Here is an 11,732-nt window from a genome sequence, read left to right as displayed (position 1 = left end):
CTGCATAACTTCTGAGTTAAAATAGGAAAAGTAAAGGACACTAAAATTCAAAATATCTTGTCTGTATTTACATAGAAAACCTAAAACCACATGCAATGCCTGTGAAAGTCTGAATTCAGAATAAAGGAAACTTTGAAGTTTCAAGAACTCAAACTAAAAACTGTAATTAGGATTGCAAAAATATTCCTATTACATGATTTTCATAATCCTCCGGTCTTCTATGCAGATGAAAAGTAAAGTTCAAATTATCTACTCATTGAGCTATCTATCCATAGATATTCAGTGACATCTGTAACCCAAAACAAAGTAAATTAAATAAAAAAGAGGAGAAAGACAAAGGCAAGAAATAAAAGCTACATTTTCTCCTTGGATAGAAAAAATGATATTTTTGAATAGGAACTAACTAGATATAAAATACCCTTGATCTAGAACTTGGCAGCCTGTTGCCTGGATAAACTCTCTTAGGAGACAGTAGTGAAAGCTGTTTCATCTTTATATTAATTATAGTGAATTGCTGCCTAAATGAGAGCATCTCCAATAGATATCAGTCTTACATATAAGTTCTCTTTCTATCAGGGATCAGTTGATAACCAATCCGATTTTTTACCATCCAAGCTGATTTTATTAGCATATTATCAGAGCAGGTTATTCAGTCAGTCAGCTGTGCTTCATTGGTAGATAAATTGGCATAATTTCTCTGGTTGTGAGTGTTCTATTGTTTCCCATTTTTGTGCAGATAAAAGCAGGAGGATGGGTAGATCATAAAGTTTTGTTTTCATCTTGTGACCATGTTAATGTCTTGAGCTCAGATTCTTGATCTAATATAGGATTTTTCAACAAAGACTGTCTGGAATAAATTAAATATAAAAATGTAAAATAAAGTTACCAAAAAATTCATGAAAATTTGAAAAGATTTGTATACGTGAATAAACTAAACTTGGAACTGCCAAATATTTCATTACTTCTTGTGAGGTAAGGTGATTTTTACAATAATTACTTCCCTTAAAATGCTACAGTTGAATTTTTTAATATAAATTTCTAATTTAAAGTAAGTCATCCCCCCAAAATTTGTTGCTACAAATATGATTAACCCTTTTCTGCACTTAGGATCCTTTTTTACAGCAAAAGGAGCAGAGACAGACTGCTAAAATACAATGAACATTGCCTGGATTGAAATGTGACTCCCCTCCAGCTCACCTCCAGGAACAAAAGCAATTTAGATATAAGTTGTAGCTAGGCATTATCTCTTCCTCATACATCACTTTGGGTGTCCAACATATACCACTAATTCTATACACAATAGAAGACACTTTTCTTTTGTGCTTTGACTTACTGTATGATAGCAACTGTCTAAATTTATAAACTATTATAAATACCATCATTAACTGCTGGATGAGCTTAACTTGCAATTCCAGAATGGTTTAGAACCACAGGGCACTGAGAAGAAATATAGCAAGAACAATAATAGCTGGAACACTAAAGATCGGATTTCATGCTTTTCTCTGTATTATGATCTTCTCACAACATTGACATCTTGGCATTTATAGTTTCTTGGTACACTTTCATATAAATATATCTTCCCTTTTGATAGCTTTGTGTAACATTTACAAAAGTGAATGTTTTGAATGCCTTTTCCAATCACCTAGAGTGATAACGTGAGTCAGAATAAACTTGGCTATGCCACTAGTTTATCTTCCATTTTTATAAAGCACAATATGGTTCAGTAAGTTATATTCCATTCTGTAACTATGCCATATGAAACATGTTACCTCCAAAGGTGCAGCAGTAGCAAATAGAAATAGAGTAAGCATATAAAGTTTTTACTGACTTAGTCTGGAAAAGTCACACATTACATCAGCTCCCATCCATTAACCAAAACAAGTCAACACAACTCAAATTCAACTGCAAGGGAGAGTGAGAAATGGTAGGAAACACATGGATATTTATTGAATATTATCTCTGCCATAGTCATTTCACTCATACATTCTATTCTCATAGTCATTTTGTCATTCTACTTATGTATCTGGGATGCAAATCTCTACTATTAATATTTAACTCTATTTTGCCTAAGTCCAACAGGCATGAATAAACTTCCACCTTCTCATTCATTGATATAAAGAACCAGAATGTAATAAATAATTTTTTTTGAAGTGAGCCAATCATGGTCAGTTACAACAATTGATCTGGTTTAATTCTACTATGTACAATTTATGGAAAGCTTAGAACATGCCTCAAAAATGCTTTGATTCAAATCTAGGACACCAACACACATTGTCTACTGATATGAGGCAACCATTTTGAAATTGGCTAAAGATATGATTTCTCAAGCTGTCACAAAAGCCTACCATCTGCCTTCACTGACATTGATTTGGCTGTCAAGTTGGGGTGAAATGTCAGCATCGCATATTATTCAATTAAGTCTTTAGAGACATACTTCTTACAGAGTAACAAAAAGGCTGTCTTTTCTTACGCCTCACATAACTCAATTTATGCAGTGTACAACATCATATTATAGAGATACAAATAACTGTGGAATGTGATACAGCTGGGACGCTGAATTCCAACAATGTAAAACACACATGCCATTGACATGGCAGAAGCTGCCCTCATTAATAATGATGTACAAAGACGGTAGTGGCATGTTTTTTTTCTTTTGCAACTTGGATTGTCAAAAGTAGTAGCTTTCAAATTTTGCACATGTGACACAGCATATTCTACCTGAAACTCTCAAATCTCCTTTTATTCTTTGAATTATAATGAAATCTAAGCATGGACCACATTCCTGTAGAATAACTGCCAACAGGAAATGGCGTGGTCCTCTATTGAGAAGAGCATCTTACTTTTCAGCCCATTTTTCATAGTTCAACAGCCCTTAGTAGGACTGATAATAATACGAGAGTCACTCTATAATGTTCTCAATTGAGATCAACCAAGAAAGCCTTTAGCTATTTGTAGTAAACGATGGTCATCATGTGGCTTTGTCTCTGTTTGAAACTTTCAGGGTTTTTTACAATTCTAAGACTGATATGAATTTGAATTTTAAAATACATAAAACTGACTAGATTTGGAGGAGAAAAAAAAATGGCATAGACGGTAGAGGCTCTGTTCATCCCTCTGGTGACCAAATCAAAGTTGTGACAGAAACAAGGAGCAGCAAAGAAAAATCACCCAGGATTTAGATGAACAAGCCATACAACTAGGAAGAAATCCAAGAAAGCACTCTGCAATGGCAGAAGGTAGGATGGGGCGAGGACGCAGGGCTGCCCGGTCTCAAGCAGCTGAGTGAGACAGAGGCTGCGGCAGCAGCAGAAGCATCTTAAAGAGGCCGTGTCCACGAGCAGATTTTCACAGTGAAGGACCTGCTTGCTCTGAGCACCAGTGCTGGATTGGCTGAGCTCAGGGGGCACCAGGGACTTACAGGGAGATATTGCCGGTGTGAGGGTCAAAGCAAGATTTGCTCAGTACAGGAGTGCTGGCGGTATCCATTGTTTCCTGTTGAGCCTTACCCCCTCCCAGTGTGTGTACACAGTGCTGCCATAGCTGTGACATCATCGTACTGGATAACAGAGGTCACTCACTCTATCCAGGGCATTACCTAAAACCCTACCTCCCTCGACCTGGCCCCCACCCAAACCACATCCAGGAATATCTTCAGCCAGTCAGATGCACCTTGCTGAGCAGCGCCTACTCTCGTACTAGAGCCAGCTGGCTTCGGTTTCTGGTGTGGCCTTTTGAAGCAACTATAAGCACAGCATCTGTGGATTGCTTGCTGAATCTTGACAGGTGGCCCCAGAGGGGTAGAGGCTGGGGCTAAATTTGGCCTGCAGCTGAAACCCTCTCAGGACTGTGCCACTGGACACCTACTTCACAAATGCACACTAATAAGACGAGGAGACTTAGAAGCTTTGCTTAGAAACAGACATGGAAAAGCAGCAAAAATGAGAAGACGAAGACACAGAAACCATATGAGAGAACAGAACAGAGATCCAGGTATAATGGAGTCAAGTAATCTAATGGGTGCAGAGTTCAAAACACTGGTTATAAAGAGGCTCAATGAACTTTTGGGACATGTAGAGAATTCCAACAAAAAGATATAAATGGAGATGGAGATTATAAGAGGAACCAGTTCGAAATGGAGAACACATTACCTGAGATGAAAAGTATATTAAATGGAATAAATAAAGGAATAAATAACGTGAATAAAGAAGAGGATCGTGTGCCCTATCTAGAGGACAGGAAAGCCAAGCAGGATACTCAAACAGAATGCCAAAAAAAAAGGAGGGGGGGTCAAGACTATAAAGATGATTTAAGAAAGATATTAAGGCTCTAAATATTCGTCTCATCAGTATACATGAAGAAAATCAAGATGCTGAACAGCTGTTTGAAGAAATAATGATGGAAAATGTTCCTAACCTGGTGAAGGAAATGGACATAAAACCCCAGGAAGCTCAGAGGGTTCCAAAAATCAGGGATCCAAAGAGCTCCACACCAAAACACATCATAATTAAAATGCTGAAGGTTAAATACAAAGAAACAAATTTAAAAGCAGCAAGAAAAAACAAATAATTACATATAAGGGAACACCCATATAACTGGCATCTGATTTCTCAATAGAGACTATGCAAGACAGAAGGGCTTGGCAAAAAATATTAGAAAAAATGAAGACACAGTATATACAACCAAGAATAATTTATCCAGCAAAGCTATCATTTAGAGTTGAAGTACAGATAAAGAGCTACCCAGACAAAAACGAACTAAAGAATTTATCACCACCAAGTCAGAATCACAGGAAACGTTGGAGGGACTTCTTTAAAGAGAAAAACATGTATCAAAAACAGGAATAAGGAATGGTAACAACTACATTCTTAACAATAAGTACCTTAAATGGAAAAGAATTAAGTGCTCCAACCAAAGGATGGAGTGGCTAAAAGGATAAGAAAACAAGGCCCCTACATATGAAAAGGAAGGGAACGGAAAAAGATATTGCTGTGATGAACCTAGAAGTTACTTAAGTCATATAGAGGAAGATAAATACTCTACGATTTCACTTATATGTGGAATTTAAGGAATAAAAATAACAAACTAATCTAAAAACAGATTCACAAATATAGTGGACAATTTGGTGATGGACAGAGGGGAGGAGGGTTTGGCTGGAAGAGTGAGGTGAGGATTAAAGAAGTACAAATCAGTAGCTGATGGATGGTCATGGAGATGGGGAGCACAGCGTAAGGAATGCAATTAGCATTAATACATTGGCTAGGTGAGGGTAAGGGGAGGGAGGAAGCAATTGAGGGAATCGTTTTACTAACTATATGGATGTCTAATCAATGTACTATATGCTTGAAACTAATTAAAATTTTTTTAAAAAAATTAAAAAACGACTAGATTTATTGGACAAAAAATTCAATATGAATGTAGTTATATACTTGCTAGCTATCATTTCAAGTTTTGTTCTCCCCTTCTTACTACATGCATGGCTTCTCAGCTAGAGATAGCACTTCAAAGCTTCCATAGCAGACAAACATTAACATATTAAGTTCTTGATAATGGAATAGGAACGTAAAGGTTGTGTGCAATTTCTGCCTCACTTGTTTGAAAGGAAATTGCTTGCACTGGACTCCTTCTTTTCTCCTCTTTCCATGAGATGCAACACAGAAGTATCAGTAACCCAGTTTTGACCATGCAGTCTGGGAAATGCCCTAAGAGATGGCAGAACAACAAGGTGGAAGGAACCTATGTCTCTTAATGACCTTGTCAAGCAGAAAAGACTCACCATCATAGACTAGCCAGACTTTACTTAACACATTAAACTTCTATCTTATTTAGGCCACTGTGTTTTGAAGTTCTTCTCTTGAAACAGCTTACTCTCGACCTTTATTGTAGCATTTGCCTCTGGTGCCACATGTTACATCCTTTTGCCCCACCTGTGATATCAGTTGCAGCCTGTAGTAGACAGTTCTATATGAGCACAGATCTATTTTACACTGACTCTACCCCTTAAATTCATGCTGTGCTTCTTTCTAACCTGCATCAGGCCCCTCACCAATGCCACATGCAACCCTCAAACAATGGGAGACAGAGGCAGTGTGTAAACACCTCAGACTCTCTTCTTTCAGTCAGACAATCATGTGAAAATAAATCGTTAAGAGAACTAAAAATGTTTAACCCAAAGAAGACCCACTAGAAATCAGTAAGAATGTTAAATATTTGAAATTCACATTTGTATGTAAATATGTGAATGGTGTGTATACAAGGAGAATTCAATTAAATTTATTCTCTAAGATCCCACATAGAAGAAAGATTAAGAGGTAGAAGATGTCGTGAGAAAGATTTCAATTCACTGTAAGTAAAAACTTTATACATTTCAAGGTATTCAAAGTTAAGTTTCTAAAACATATATTTTTTCATATATAGTGACAGGTGACAAAATCTTCTAATGACTCCACACTTGCTTCTCTGACCAGGCAGACAAGATCCAGCATGATCTCCCTCTTCTGCCTTGGCTTCTCCTGCTTCCTATCTCGCTCCACCTAAAACAAGTCATGACAAACTCTTTTCAATTCTTCTAACACACCAGGCTATTTAATCTCTCTACCTTTCCACCATGCTGTTTTTGTTTGCTTTTTTGTTTGTTTGTTTGATGGTTATTGCCCTTTCCACCTCACTATCCATTTGTTCTTCTAGTAAACCTCACTCTTCATGACCCAGATTGGGTATTTCTTCCCCTCTAAAAGCTTGTCTGAACCCTGTCTCACCACTACCACATCCGCATGCAAGAGTTAATTATTCTCTCCTCTGCACTATCTGCTTCTTTTGTGTTCTTTTTTTTTCCATTCTTGCTCAAACCATGGTACAATGATCTGCTTGCACATCTGTAAACTCTACTACAGGGAGTTCCTTAAAATCAATGACAGTATTTTATTAACTTTTCTGCCTGCATCACTTTGGAAGGTCTCTGACACATAATAGGCACTCAATTATATGAATAAATGAATTTAGGAAAGAGACAAAAAGAAAGAAAGAAAGAAAGAAAGAAAGAAAGAAAGAAAGAAAGAAAGAAAGAAAGAAAAAGAAAGAGAGAGAGAGAGAGAGGGAGGGAGGGAGGGAGGGAAGGAGGAAGGGAGGAAAGAAGGAAGGAAGGAAGGAAGGAAGGAAGGAAGGAAGGAAGGAAGGAAGGAAGGAAGGAAGGAAGGAAGGAAGAAAAATTGAGAATTTTTGGTGTGATAATATAGAGAACTGAATCATCAAAGAATGGGTATTCTGACCCACCCTTAAAGTTTCTTCCAACTCTGAGTATCTGTAATTCTAAAAAACAAATGCTAATTAGACTTATTTAAATGAAAATTAGTTTAAAACACCAGTCACCCTATCATAAGGAAAATTTACCTCAAAGTAAAAGGAAATTTTATGACCTATTAACATCTTAAATTGTGGGATTACCAATCAAAATTTAGTAAGTGAAGATTCTAACATTTTATACCATTCAGTACCAGATTAGAAATAAATTGTACCTACCCTGTAGTCACTGAGTGTTTTAGAATAGAAGAAAGCAACGCATATGTGCTTCTGTACGTACATGTATGTGTAAGCATATGCATACGTATTTATGAGTACTATACCATCATATGCTCTGAATTGAAGCAATAGGATAGAAAATCTTAACTCTATGTAATGAATAAAGTAAAATTGATCGCTGTCTTAACTAAATCCTCACCATTACAGAACTGTGAAGCTCTCATTTATTAATACTATTATACCACAGCTCTCTACACAGACCCAGAAGGACACTAAGATAATTCCAATCTAAGAGATAAATCCAGGTGTTGTTCCCTGATTCTCATTGGCATATTGGTTAAGGTGTCACAGAACTCTGGAAGATCTCCATTAAGGGCAGCTTCCCTGACTGCTTCAACCACTGTTGGCCTGATAGCCACACCTAAGCCAGGGAGTCATGATAACAAGAAGCTACCTTATACCTTGACCACATGTTGCACTAAAATTATTTTACCCATCTCCAACTACTACCTATCATCTCTGAAGAGAATTCAGAGATGAGGTAAAATTTTATTTTACACACAGCTTTGCTGCTCTGGGCCTATTCTGAATACTGAGGCATGTCTGTGTTTCAATATGGATGGTAATTATCAGAACTGTTCCTCTGCAAAAATGTGAAAGTTGTACCTTTAGCAGCCCTCTTTTGAGTATTCTTTCTTCCCTTTAAGTTTCTCAGTGTTTCATATCCTTATAATTCTTCTTGATTGTCCTCCACATGGATACTCTTCATCCTCTGGAGTATCCCATAATCTCCATCTCACCCACGCAATTGAAAATTGACCTTTACTTTGAATTAGTCTTTTACCACCTTTCTAAATGATTACTAATATCATCTGATTGATTAATTCACAGTGATCACGTTAATGGATAACATCATAGTTTGAATCATAGTTCTATCACTTTCTTGCTATTTATCCTTGAGCAAGTTATTTAACTTATTTTTGCCTAAGTTTACTCATTTGTAAGATAGGGATAACAAGAGCACATATCTCACAGGGCTGTTATGAGAATTAAATAAATTAACTTATATAAAGTGGTTAACACAATACCTGGCATATAGTAAGTGTTTAATAAATAATAGTTATCAATAATCATGTTTTATGAGGGAGCTGAACGTTTGGTCAGAACTTCAGGCTTCATAGAAAACCCCTTGCGAGTGATTTTTTGCAGGCCTATATTTTACTACACATTCTGCCTGCTCCATGAGGGGGGACCTTATTAGTTACTCTCTGCACAGATGTACAAGATGGAAAGACCAATGAGAGAATAAGAGTCCTTCTGCATTATCAGAGTTTAAGCTCTTTAACATAAAACTAAAGAATCTTTTTAACTAAGGATGACCCTGGAAATTAATTCACTCATCAATTTTCTAAAACCCTAGTGACTTGTGAGAAGTTTTTACAAATGCATTTTCCTTTTCTGTCTAGTTTCTCCGAAGTGATGACTATTCTTCTGCGTCAGCTGGGCCTGAGCATTTTGACATACCTTATCAGACAAAACTGTTTCTGTGCTTGTCTTTATACATCTTAATGACTGATATCAAAAATCCCAGGAAAAATGTATTATGACACAATGTAATGTGGCAAAAGTCACTTTTCCTTTTCATAGGGACCATTTCAGTTGCAGAAAGTATGCTTTTTAAATAAATTGAAAGAAATTCAAACAAGTTTTTAAAGCCCATTATCTTTGTAATAACTTAGTTTCTAGATAAAATCAGCATCCCTTCAAAATCTTGGATTTTTTTCTTCAATTCCTTTCCATTTTCATAAAGGCAGCCTAGAAGATAAACTTGTTGTATGAAGCCATAGACTGAAGGCAAAAAACAAAAGACAAGAAAGAGGTTAAAGAATTTCATATGATAAATCCAAGATGAGAGAGAGAACAAATTACTCTCATCTCTTTGCAGCTGATATTTAAATTTGCCAGTGTAGAAGATAATGCATACTTCAATCTATCTTTCTTAATAAATGCTAGCTTGTTTATTTATTTATTATTTATTATTTATTCATTTATTGTTTTTTTTGTGAGGCAACCCTTGGTTGACCTCTTAGTTTGCAAGGACCTTGTCAGTTTACAATCCTTTATTATTTTTTTTTACGCCTATAGCACCTGGTCTTCCTAGGTGGTCTCCCATCCAAGTACTAACCAGGCCTGACCCTGCTTAGATTTTAAGATCAGATGAGATTAGGCTTGTTCAGGGTAACATGGCAGTAGACAATAAATGTTAGTTTAATAACACTTTAGTTGTCCACATGTGTGGGTCCAATTCTATTTTTTTGTTTTTAAACATTCACATTTGTTGCTTCTCTTTCTTTTTAAAACCAATTTTATACATTCATGATTTTATATCTTAAAGTTTTTTATTAAAATGTCATCTTAGCTTTATATTTCCTTTCCACCCTTCTCAAACTCAGGTACTGACCCCTTTGAAGTTTTCTGAATGACCACATATTGCTTGAGCTCTTTCTGTCATGAGCTTAAAAGCACTGTATATAAGTCATTCCCTATATTCTTCTCACTTCCTTTCAATCAAAGTATATGCTCTCTTGGCAATACAGAATAATACACTGCAACAGAGCACACTTTAAAAAATGTCTGTTAGACCATTTATTTTTTTTTTAATTTTATAGGGAATCAAATGTTCATATCTTAAATATTGGCTTATTCTATGTACTTGAAAACAGAGCTTATATAAAGCATGGTCCTAATATTGTCATTGTAGTGTGTCAGAGCATTAACTTAATGGCGGTATTATCTTCAAATAAATGTTTACATCTCTCCTGTCTGTCAGACCATTATCAATTATAAACTGTAAAGTAAAATGGAAGTTAAGTCCAATCAACAAGTGTTGACTAAGCATATCTCACATCTCTTTAAACCTACTATAAGACTATAAATCAGAGAACACATATTTTCTTCCTTGATTTCTCTTCCTGTTATTGTCTTTCCATGTATCTTTGTGATTTATAATCTCTGAGCTATTGAACTTCTGGATATAGGTACAAAAATAACTACAACATTCTACTAAATTGGGAGCAAATCAAACTTCTTTTTCAAATTGATTCTCTAAAATAAATGGCCAGGGGCAAAATTGGAAATTTAAGCAAAATCCTATGTATTTCTGAACAATTTATTCTTTGCAAGTACAGAATAACTAATTAGTCATTATAAAAGTAAAACGTATAGAAATTAGTCACTGCGTAACAGGTACAATTGATCCTCATTATTTGCAGATTTTGTATTTGAGAATTTGCCTCCCTGCTAAACTTTATTTGTAAATAGTATTTCAAAATCAATATTCACTGTGCATTTTCTGTCATTTGTTAACACATGCCCAGTGGTGAAAAATTTGAGTCCCCAATGTGAAGGTTCCAAGCTAAAGTCAAATAAGGCAACATCTGGCTTTCTTGTTTCAGCTATCTTACTGTAAACAAGTATCCTCTTTTGGTATAATTTTTACTAGTTTTTCACACCTTTTTGTGCTTCCTGTTGGTGATTTTACTGTTTTAAATGGCTCCCAAGCATAATGTTGAATCTCTTTCAAAAAAAGCTGTGATGGAATTTACAAAGAAAATTATATATTAGATAGGAGTCATTCAGGTATGAGGTATACTATTGTGAATCCGACATTAATGAATCAATAAAACATATTAAATAATGTGTGTTTAAACAGAAACACACATAAAACAGGTTATATATTGATTGGTTGATGAAAATGTAACCAAAGGCTCATAGGAACTGTAACTATGCATTGCTCCTAGGAGCAATGGTTATAAAACATGACTATGTTAATGAGACATTACTTTGAATAACAAGAATCAATTGTATTTTAAACCCTGGTTTAGTTAGAACTGCCAAAAATCAGCTACACAAATAAATTAATAAAGCATCTTCTATGCCAAGATCTCTGGATCATAGGTCCTTGGACATTTCTATAAAAGGAGTACTGAAATTAGGTAGATCTATTTTGATAAAGATAATTCCCTGTTTTCAGACAATAAAGGTGTCTGTGATCAGCAAATATACCTCTAAGAATCCTTTAAAAAATTGAAGATTCTTTGTTACATTTTTTGTCATGAATAACATTCTTATTACATTGTCAGCTGATTCAAATACATTGATACATTGTCAGCTGTTTTTTTACTTGCAATCCACTACTTTGATGTTTCAGTACTGCT

The 11,732-nt window shown here is 35.5% G+C and overlaps 1 pseudogene; it reads right to left on the bottom strand.

Moving 5' to 3' along the window:
* Positions 1–9,651: 9,651 nt before the first annotated feature.
* On the bottom strand, positions 9,652–9,770 carry LOC118608198 (annotated as a pseudogene).
* Between the last annotated feature and the right edge of the window lie 1,962 nt (positions 9,771–11,732).

Source organism: Rousettus aegyptiacus, unplaced genomic scaffold, assembly GCF_014176215.1.
Source record: "Rousettus aegyptiacus isolate mRouAeg1 unplaced genomic scaffold, mRouAeg1.p scaffold_m13_p_9, whole genome shotgun sequence".
Classification (NCBI taxonomy): domain Eukaryota; kingdom Metazoa; phylum Chordata; class Mammalia; order Chiroptera; family Pteropodidae; genus Rousettus; species Rousettus aegyptiacus.
This window is presented reverse-complemented; position numbering and strand designations above follow the sequence as displayed.